The 9,147-nt window shown below is 34.8% G+C and overlaps 1 non-coding gene across 1 annotated transcript; it reads right to left on the bottom strand.

Annotated features, from left to right (window-relative positions):
- Nucleotides 1-285: 285 nt before the first annotated feature.
- Nucleotides 286-386, bottom strand: MIR340 (microRNA mir-340). The gene has a single exon (NR_034958.1). It is a non-coding gene; the product is annotated as a microRNA mir-340 (primary transcript).
- Nucleotides 387-9,147: the final 8,761 nt, after the last annotated feature.

The following is a 9,147-nucleotide window of genomic DNA, read 5'->3' as shown; positions in this document are numbered from 1 at the left end:
TATGTTTTGAGGCAATTGGAGGAATTCTAGAATGACCAATAATCTAATTGATGTCAAAATATATTTCTGGTCTGTTACTGATGAAGTTTCCATTAAAAATATATATATATAGTAGTCAGTCTGTGCTTCAAAGAGGCTCATAGTGTCCAGGAGAACATGTTCACAGGTTTCTGGATTGGAGTCCCCAAGCAACAAAAATTCATGCAAATCCCCTTCTTGGTCTATCTCTGGCATGAGCTCTACAATAATAAAAAGGACACTTTACTTAGCATCAAACAACATTGTAGAAGATTAGATGTGACTGTAAGGTAATGAAACTGATTTCCATTTACTATACCACAGAAATCAATCTCATTACTTTATAGTCACACCTTGATCACCGTCCATTTTAGCTTCTGATAACAAAAGAGTATTAATAAGCAATTAAAATATGTAGTGTAAAAATATTTTAAAGAATTATTTTTGTGAAATAATATTTTATTATGTTTTGAATCAATTTATAGCAACCATTCATTACAATATTTAAAATTTTTATTTTATAATTTTAGTTTTGAATTTAACAAACACCATTTAACAAACACCTAACAATGGGCATTTGCCTAAATAATAATAGAACAGAAAAAGAAGATTGTACATGAAGCTGCAGGTTAAAAGATTCTTTAAAACAAGGGGCTCTTAACCTTTCTTTGGATTACAGGCTATTTCCACCTTCTTGTGGAACTTGGAGACTCTTCCTCAAACACTTATGTCTATATTAATTAATAATCAAAGAAAATCAATATTTAATTGTTATTATCAAAGAAAATACTGGTTTTTAGCTAGAGATTAATAAAAATGAAGATTTTTTATATAGACTCCCTAAAAAGTATTAATGGTGGAGGCCCACAGTCTCAGGTTATCAACCCCTTGCTTTAAAATATGGGTTGTATGAAAATGTATTAAACCAGTCTTTGCACATTTTTCCTTTGGGTATTTTTTAAATCTGTATACATCCAAATAAGTATCCACAGGTTACCTGAATCATTAAAATAAACAAAAGTGTGGACGTCACTTCTGTAAGGAAAACAATATTTCAGAGGGCATTTGAGTCAATAAAGAAAATGAGACACTATAATTTACCTCAGAAAGCTATTTCTGCTTATTTAGAATTTTGCTATTTCTCAATCTGCTATTTTCAGAGTTTGGCAAAGTCAAGTGCATAACTGGCTATGTATATCCACAATTTTCAAGTGTTAAAAATAAGTACAAAAAGGAAAGAAATCTTAAAATAGCCTTAAAAAGAAAATTCACTTCCCACATACAAATCTGGGAGAGCTGAAAAGGTGGTAAAACTGGTTATTTTCTCAAGCAGGCACTCACTTCAAATTTTACCTTTGGGTTGGAAAACAGCAGTAAATGTGATGGGTCACTTTCTAGAAGGTTCTAAATGCTTAAAATGAAGACTTTAAGTTAAAAAGCTCCACTGACTTTTCCTGTTCTCAATGTCAATTTCTCCTAGGATACATATACAGAGACTGTGTTTGGGTAGGATATGATAAGAAGATTAAGATCCATTTGTAAATTTCCAAACTGAATGGCTGTTGTCAGAGTGAAAGGAGATACCAAGTGCAGTGCAGCCCATTCTGTGGCACCCACTACCCCAAGTTACAAGAGAATGAGGAGAAATACTACAAGATTGGAGATGGGTAAATGTTGCCTAGATTTTCATAAAAGCCAAGAGAACTGAGTCTGCAAGATATAGACCCATGGAGTTGATTTCAATTCTTGAGAAAACTCTAGAACGAATCAGTCACTAAAGAAATGATTAGTGAAAACCTAGGAAAGGGAAGGGGTGATTGCAAATAGCCAACACAGTTTAAGAAGGATGCTGATAAGCTGAGAAATGTCCTGAAGATAATAATAACTGTTTTGAGTCCAAGTCATTTGAGGATCATCAGTTAAAGGAACTGGAGAAGACTTGGAAGACTTGGAATCTGAAGGGATGTCCTATAGGACACATAGAGGGCAGAACCAAAAAGGTTTCACCAGTGAGTTGGGTAGTGAAAGGCAAATTTAGATTCAATATCAGGAAAAATGTCCAGTGACTTTAGAGCTGTCCAAAAGAGACAATCCTGAGAGATAATGTTTCCTTTGTATGTAGTGATCTTCCAGAAGAGGCTGAATGACCATCTGTTAGCTATGTTATAATGAAAATTCCTTTCCATCTGTGGGTTAAACTAAAGGTTCCTTCCAACTCTCAAATGCTGTGCCAGTACTGCAGAATCTTTGCTATTTGTTAAATCATTAGAGTATTGCCTTCAAGTGTCCTTTGATACATATTCAGATCTTATTAGATAAAATCACTATATTTTCACAAATTCCCAAACAACCCTTGGCTTCTCTGACACTGAATTTCCCTGGTTCTTATTGTTTTAACTGTTCCTTCCTATATCCCCCTTAAAGATTCATTATTCTCTTTCCACTAACCCCTCAAATATGCATACTTGCCAAGGATCTGTTCTCAACTCCCTGTTCTTCTTTCCCCATTAATTTCCTTAGTAAGTTTATCCTCTTATGGCTCTAACTCTCAGTGATGAGTATGTGACTTCCAGATCTATAATCTCTCTCCTTCAATCCACTGAAATATAACACAAATTATTAGTTGTCTACTTCTGAAAAATTAAAACAAAGAACTTCTAGCAAGTGGGTGAAAATAAGTCCAATTTCAAAACATCCTCGCAAAAGTGGCAAAACAATTTCAGAAGAAAATCAACTTTAGAAAAATGGAAAAAATAATGATTAAATAAATAAGTACACAAAAAAACTCCACGATGGTGACTAAAGATTCTAGATTTAAAGAAACTAAAAAGAAGACATACCCACAAAACCTGCAATGGTTCTAAAACCAAAATTAGCACCAGCATAAGACACTTCAGTGTAGACAATATTACCGTAAAAAAATTAAAGATCTATCAAAAATATATCCTTGAAAATACAAAAAGAACTTTAAGACATGATTACAATAAGATTTAAAAACTTTAAATTATTCATGGAAAATATTAATAAAGTCATGAATTCATTGAAAAATACAATTGTTTTGATGAAAAACAAAATGGTAGAAGTGGAAGACCAGGTAGCAAAATAAGATTAACCACCAATAAAAGTAGAAAAATATATTAACTCGACAAAGAAAGGTAAACACAATTAGAGTACAGAGCAAATTGTTTACTGGTCTCCCTCTCTTTTTCCTCCAAATGTGAAGAAGTATTCTGAGCAGCAGATATTAGGAAATCATACAATAATTTTCCATGAATTATTTAAATTAATGGATAAATAGACTTGTAAGGAATTAAATTTAAAGGTTTGACTAAAATATATGAAAATTTTAAGATAATATTGTGGTCGCTGATTTAAAACATTATAGTTCAAAGTCAAAATGACTTTTAATAGCTTTTATTTACAAAAGAGGTGGAAAGAGTGAAAGTAGAGAAATACAAAAAAGGGTAGAGAAGATATCTAGCCTATCCCACTAAATATCACTCCAGTGCTCAGTTCAACCTGGCAGGGCTTGTTAACCAATCCTCAACCCGAGGACCAGGTTCCACCAACACCACCTCCTCCAAGAGGGGAAGGCCTCTCCAGAACTAATCTCTCTCTCCAGGAAGCCAGGAAAAGAAAGGTCAGCTACTCAATCACCCAAGAAACAGGCCAAGAGCCAAGGTCCAAGTTGAAGCTGAGGTCCAAGTCCAAAGTACCTTCTAGAGGCAGGTCACCAGCTGAAGCTCCAAGCCCAAGATTCAAGCCAAAGTCTCCTGTGAAGCTCTCTTGAAGACTATTCCCTGAAGACTATCTCCAGAAGACTGCCCCTAGCTGAAGAAGTTCAGGGCTTTTATAGTGACTTCTTGTCCCTTCCCCTCCTCACAGGGGCCAATTCCAGCTTCTAAATTGCCTAGCACTGCCCAGGGGAGCAATGTCTGTGGGATCCACTTTTTACCCTCTGAAGGTATCAACTCTTATCAAAGGATTCACAAGTTTCTGACTGATTGAGTTATCAACCCTTTTTATTTAGCAAATGACTTGTGAACACTCTTACTTCGTGTTGAGTTCTAGAGTTACCACTCGTTTTAGCAAGTGACTTTCAAACTCCCTAAGTGTCTGGTGATGTACTAAATAGGGGTACTAAAAGAAAGCCTTATTCACACTTCACAGACTGAAGATTCTATCCATGACATACCAACAGAAATGAACCACAGTAGATGGAAGTGGGATACAAGGAACACTTTTATGGCTTTTGTATAAGAAAAGAAAAGGAAGAGGAGGGAGGGAAAAGGAAAACCAGATAAATCCAGAATAATGCTCCTATAGGCAATTTTCAAAACTTTCTGTACTTATAGTAGAAACTTAGCAACAGTTTTTAGTCAGAAAGGGGAAACAATAGGAAAGTACAAAGGGATATTGCAGAATGGGAAATGAGAAGAGAGTGGTAAGATCAGACATCTTCCTAAAATGGAAGTTTGGGAAGTATCTTTTTGCTACCCTCTCGTCAGAGGAATGGAAGATACGATAACATGTGAGTACTCAAGGTTGATGAAAGCTTTTTTTTTTTTTAAACTCTTACCTTTCATCTTAGGGTCAATACCAGCTAGTGGTTCCAAGGCAAAAGAAAGTTAAAGGTGAGGTGATAGGAGTTAAGTAACTTGTTCATTGTCACATGGCTAGGAAGTATCTGCTAAGACTTGGCTCTCTAACCACTGAGTTACCTAGCAGCCCCTAGTTGATGAAATCATGCAGAATGACAAGGTTCCTGGAGGCATAATGGAGAAGTCCACAATCACACACACACACACACACAAGAAAGGAAAGAAGGAAGAAAGAAAAGGAAGAGAAAGGAAGGAAGGAAGGAAGGAAGGAAGGAAGGAAGGAAGGAAGGAAGGAAGGAAGGAAGGAAGGAAGGAAGGAAGGAAGGAAGGAAGGAAGGAAGGAAGGAAGGAAGGAAGGAAGGAAGGAAGGAAGGAAGAAGAGGAAGGGAGGGAGGAAAAGAGAGAGGGAGGAAAGGAGGAAAGAAGGAAGAATACGAGACTATAATACTCCCATTAACGGAAAATTACAAATAAACTGAAAGATAAGAAACAAATGGCAGGTTTGAATAGAATGCAAAAAAACCTGATTTGACAGGTATTTGGAGAGCACTAAATAGAAACATATGGAACTTACTTTTTTTTTTAATGGAACTTAGTTTTCATACTAACCACATGATTCTTTTACTGAAATTGATCAAAGAATAAGGTATAAACAATTTACAAATAAATACAGAAGGGCCCAAAATTTAAGGACTCTATAGAGTGTAACATAAGTGATCAAAAGGTAAAATCTTAAACTGACACTAAATAATTATTTTCTAATGCTTGACTAAAAAAATCTAAATTATAGAAATAATAATAAACTATATTAAAATGACAATAATTATAAACTACATCATCTTTTGTATGATAAAGCTTAAGTAATTTTCAAGAATAAATCTGTATATCTAAATATTTATATAAATACCAAAGGAATGCAGAAAAATCAATGTATATGCATTTAAAATGAGCAAATAAAGAAATCAGCAGCCTCAACCAACCAAGATTTGAAGAAATCTTCAAAATTAAAAGCAAAATTAATACAACAGAGAGAATTAATGTATTTTTTAAACCCTTACTATCTTGCAATTGATATCAAGTATCAGTTTCAAGGTAGAAGAGCAGTAAGGGATAGGCAATTGGGATTAAGTGTCTTGCCCAGGGTCACACAGCTAAGACGTACCTTAAGCCAAATCTGAATCCAGGACCTTCTGTCTGTAGGTCTGACTTTCTCTCTGTTGAGTCACTTAGCTTCCCCTGAATTAATGAATATTTTGGGAGCAATATAAATGGTTAACTAATTTATAAACTAATCACAAAAGAGAATAGAAAAGCAAATTGCCACAATAAAAAATGAATAGGAGGAAAATCATAAGTGGGAAAGAAAAAAGCTCTTGGGAACTGTTAAATGCTGCCTGCCAAATAGAAAATATAAAAGAAAGGTTTAAATATTTGCATACATATTTCTTAAAAATCTAAATTGACAAAATAGGAAACATTACCAAAGGAAAATTTAAATAAGTCACATATGAACAGCTACATGAAAACAACAAAAACCAGAGCCAGATGGATTTTGAAAGCAAATTTAATCAAACAGTTAAGGAATCAATAATCAATGCATATTGAAACTGTTCAGAAATAGACATCATTCTGATTCTTTCTTTAAAACAAATGCTACACTGATCCCCAAGCCAGGGAGTAGAAAAAAAAAAGCTGAGACCAACATCATTAAAGGACATTGATGCAAAAATATTACATAAAATGCTAGCAAAAAGAACCTAACAATACATAAAAAAATTATTGTTGTGACAGCTAGGTAATAGAGCACAGTTAGGAAGAATCAAGATTAACTCTTGTCTTAGACACTAGGTGTATGATTCTGAGCAAATCCCTTTATTCAGCCTCACTTTCTGCATCTATAAAATGCAAATAATAACCGCATTTATCTTACATCATAATCATTGCAAAGCACTTTACATATATTATCTCATTTGATAAGTGTTATGTAAATGCCAGCTATTACAATAATAAAAACCACTAATTATGATTTTATTAATTTTGTAAGCTGCTGGTATGGGGCTCAGTTTACCAAAGCAGTCTAGTGTCATACTGGAATTTTCTCTCTGCCAAAAGCAGAGCAGCTAAGACTTCTTCACTTGCTTTCAAGATCATTTCATCCTTCAAAAAGGGAAGGAAACAATAAAGGTCCATTCTACTGTGGATCATTTTTACTCTCAACAGCTGATTGCCAGTGTAGAAATGATGAGAACCATGGGAGAAAATGAACACTCTCTCCCAAAATTTGTGATAGAGAAAGAGATGAAAGCTAAGCACAGTCCTTCCTGCAAATTAAATTTAGAGAGAATAGATTTTTTAAACTGTTCAGTGGAAGGACAGGTAGGCTATTATAAATGAAAATTCCAAAGGAGATATTGGTCCAGAAGGGATAGGAAACACTCAAGAATGAAATTCAGGAGACATTAAAAGAAAGCCAAGTTTAAGCAGGAGTTGTCTAAGGAAACCAATGTGGATACACAGGAAACTCACCAACAATTCAGCTTTTTAAAAAGATATGCACAGAATAGAAGCAATGGCAAGAAAAGTCCACCCCATCAAGTGTTGGGAGTGCTCCATCTCAGAAAGCAAAGGACAATGGGAAGGGTCTTGGGGCTTTGGGGCAAGAAATCTAAAAGGACAGCATTTCTGCTTGGAGTGGTTGGGATGATGACAGATGATAGAGAAGAGATGACTTCTCTCTTCTTATTCTGCTTCTAGTCACAAAGTGACTAACCTATGTATGGAAAACAATAGAACAAGACTGACTAACATAAAATTGGTCTCCCAAATAAGGAAGGGGACAGGAGGAATTACACCCAGATGTTCCTGGGTGAGGCAAATTGCCTGGTCTGGTTGAATCACACCCCCAGATGCTCATAACACTGGCAGATATTGACAATGATGACCGAGTCACTGAAGGCGATATTGAAAAGATCAGGGAAAACAGAGGAGGCACCACAGGATTGGTGAAGGGAAAATTCTGTCCATATTTTGAAAATAAAAAGGATGGAATTGCTAAACCATCAGTAAGTGGATTTGAATTTGACTTCTAAGGAAATTCTAGAATAGATTATTAAGGTATTTTTAGTGAATATCTTCTAGAAAAGGAAAAAAAAGGGAGTGATTATTATAAAGAACCAGCACTGTTTCAAGAACAAGTTATACTAGCTAGCTTCACTTCCTTTTCTTTTTTCCTGGATTATTGAATTGGCAGGTCAGGGGAATGCTATAGTTTGCCTGGGTTTGAACAAGGCATTTGATAAAGAATTTCATACTATTCTTATGGAAAAGATGGAGAGATATGGACTAGAAAAATAAAACAATTAAACTGATTTGAAACTGGTTGAATGGCCAGATTCAAGGAAGAGTTGTTGAATAGCTCAATCTCAGCTTGGAATGTCTCTGGTGGTGTACCCCAGTGATTTGTACTGGGCTCTGTGCTTTTTACACCTTCATCAATGACTTGGGATGAAAACAAAAATAGTATGCTTATCAAGTTGATAGAAATCTGAAGGACCAGGTAACAGTATATGACAAAATTAGGATCCAAAATAATCTGACAGCCTCCATATGGCATTCAGTTAGGATGAATGTAAAATTTTACATGCTTTCAATCAACTTCACAATTACAAAATGAAAGAGGTATGACTAAATTAGATAATTTGGGGGGGGAATAACAAAGGGTTTTAATGAGCTTCCAGTTCATGATGTCTAAAAAGTGACATGCTAGCCCCAAACAGCTAATTCGAAGTTGGGTTGCTTAAAGAAAGACCTAATCATCTCCAGAAATTAGGAGTTGGTAGTTTCTCTTTTGACTTGTCTGTTTTGAACAGGCAAGATCAAGAACATAGTGTTCAGTTTTATGAGCCTTAGTTTAAGCAGCATATTGATTAGTATCCAGAAGAAAGCAACTAAATTTGCAAAGGCCCTTGAGTCTATTGTCATAAAAGGATCTGATGTTTAGAATAGCTAGGGAAGAGAAGACCTATAGGAATATGATAACTGGATTCAAATATTTGGAGAGCTGCCCAATGCAGGCAGCACCAGACTTGTGTTTGGACCAAGAGACCAGAACTAGAAAAGAGAATGGAAGTCACAAAGAGATAAAATGATACTAGATGTCAAGACAAACTCTTAACAATTAATAACTAAAAATGGAATTAAACTGCCTGTGTAGGCAATATTAAAGGTTTTCAAACAGAGACTGGCTAACCAACAGGTATGTTATAGTGGGAATTACATTTGGAGTATAGGTAGAACTAGTAGGCCACTGAAATTCTTTCCAACTCTATTATTTTTTGTTTTGTTGCTTTTCATTTTTCAGATCTTCATTCCTGTTTTAATAATTTTACTTTTAAAAATAATTCTTAAAATTTGTTATACCAAAAAAAAGCTAGAATAATGGAAGAAATAAAACTTGAATTTCAACAAGAACAAATACAACTAATACAGCTAAAGAAAAATAAGCAAATGCTGACACTTAACATACACA

Source organism: Monodelphis domestica, chromosome 1 (assembly GCF_027887165.1).
Source record: "Monodelphis domestica isolate mMonDom1 chromosome 1, mMonDom1.pri, whole genome shotgun sequence".
NCBI classification, from domain to species: Eukaryota; Metazoa; Chordata; class Mammalia; order Didelphimorphia; family Didelphidae; genus Monodelphis; species Monodelphis domestica.
The sequence above is the reverse complement of the archived record's forward strand: the minus strand, read 5'-3'. Positions and strand labels throughout refer to the sequence as shown.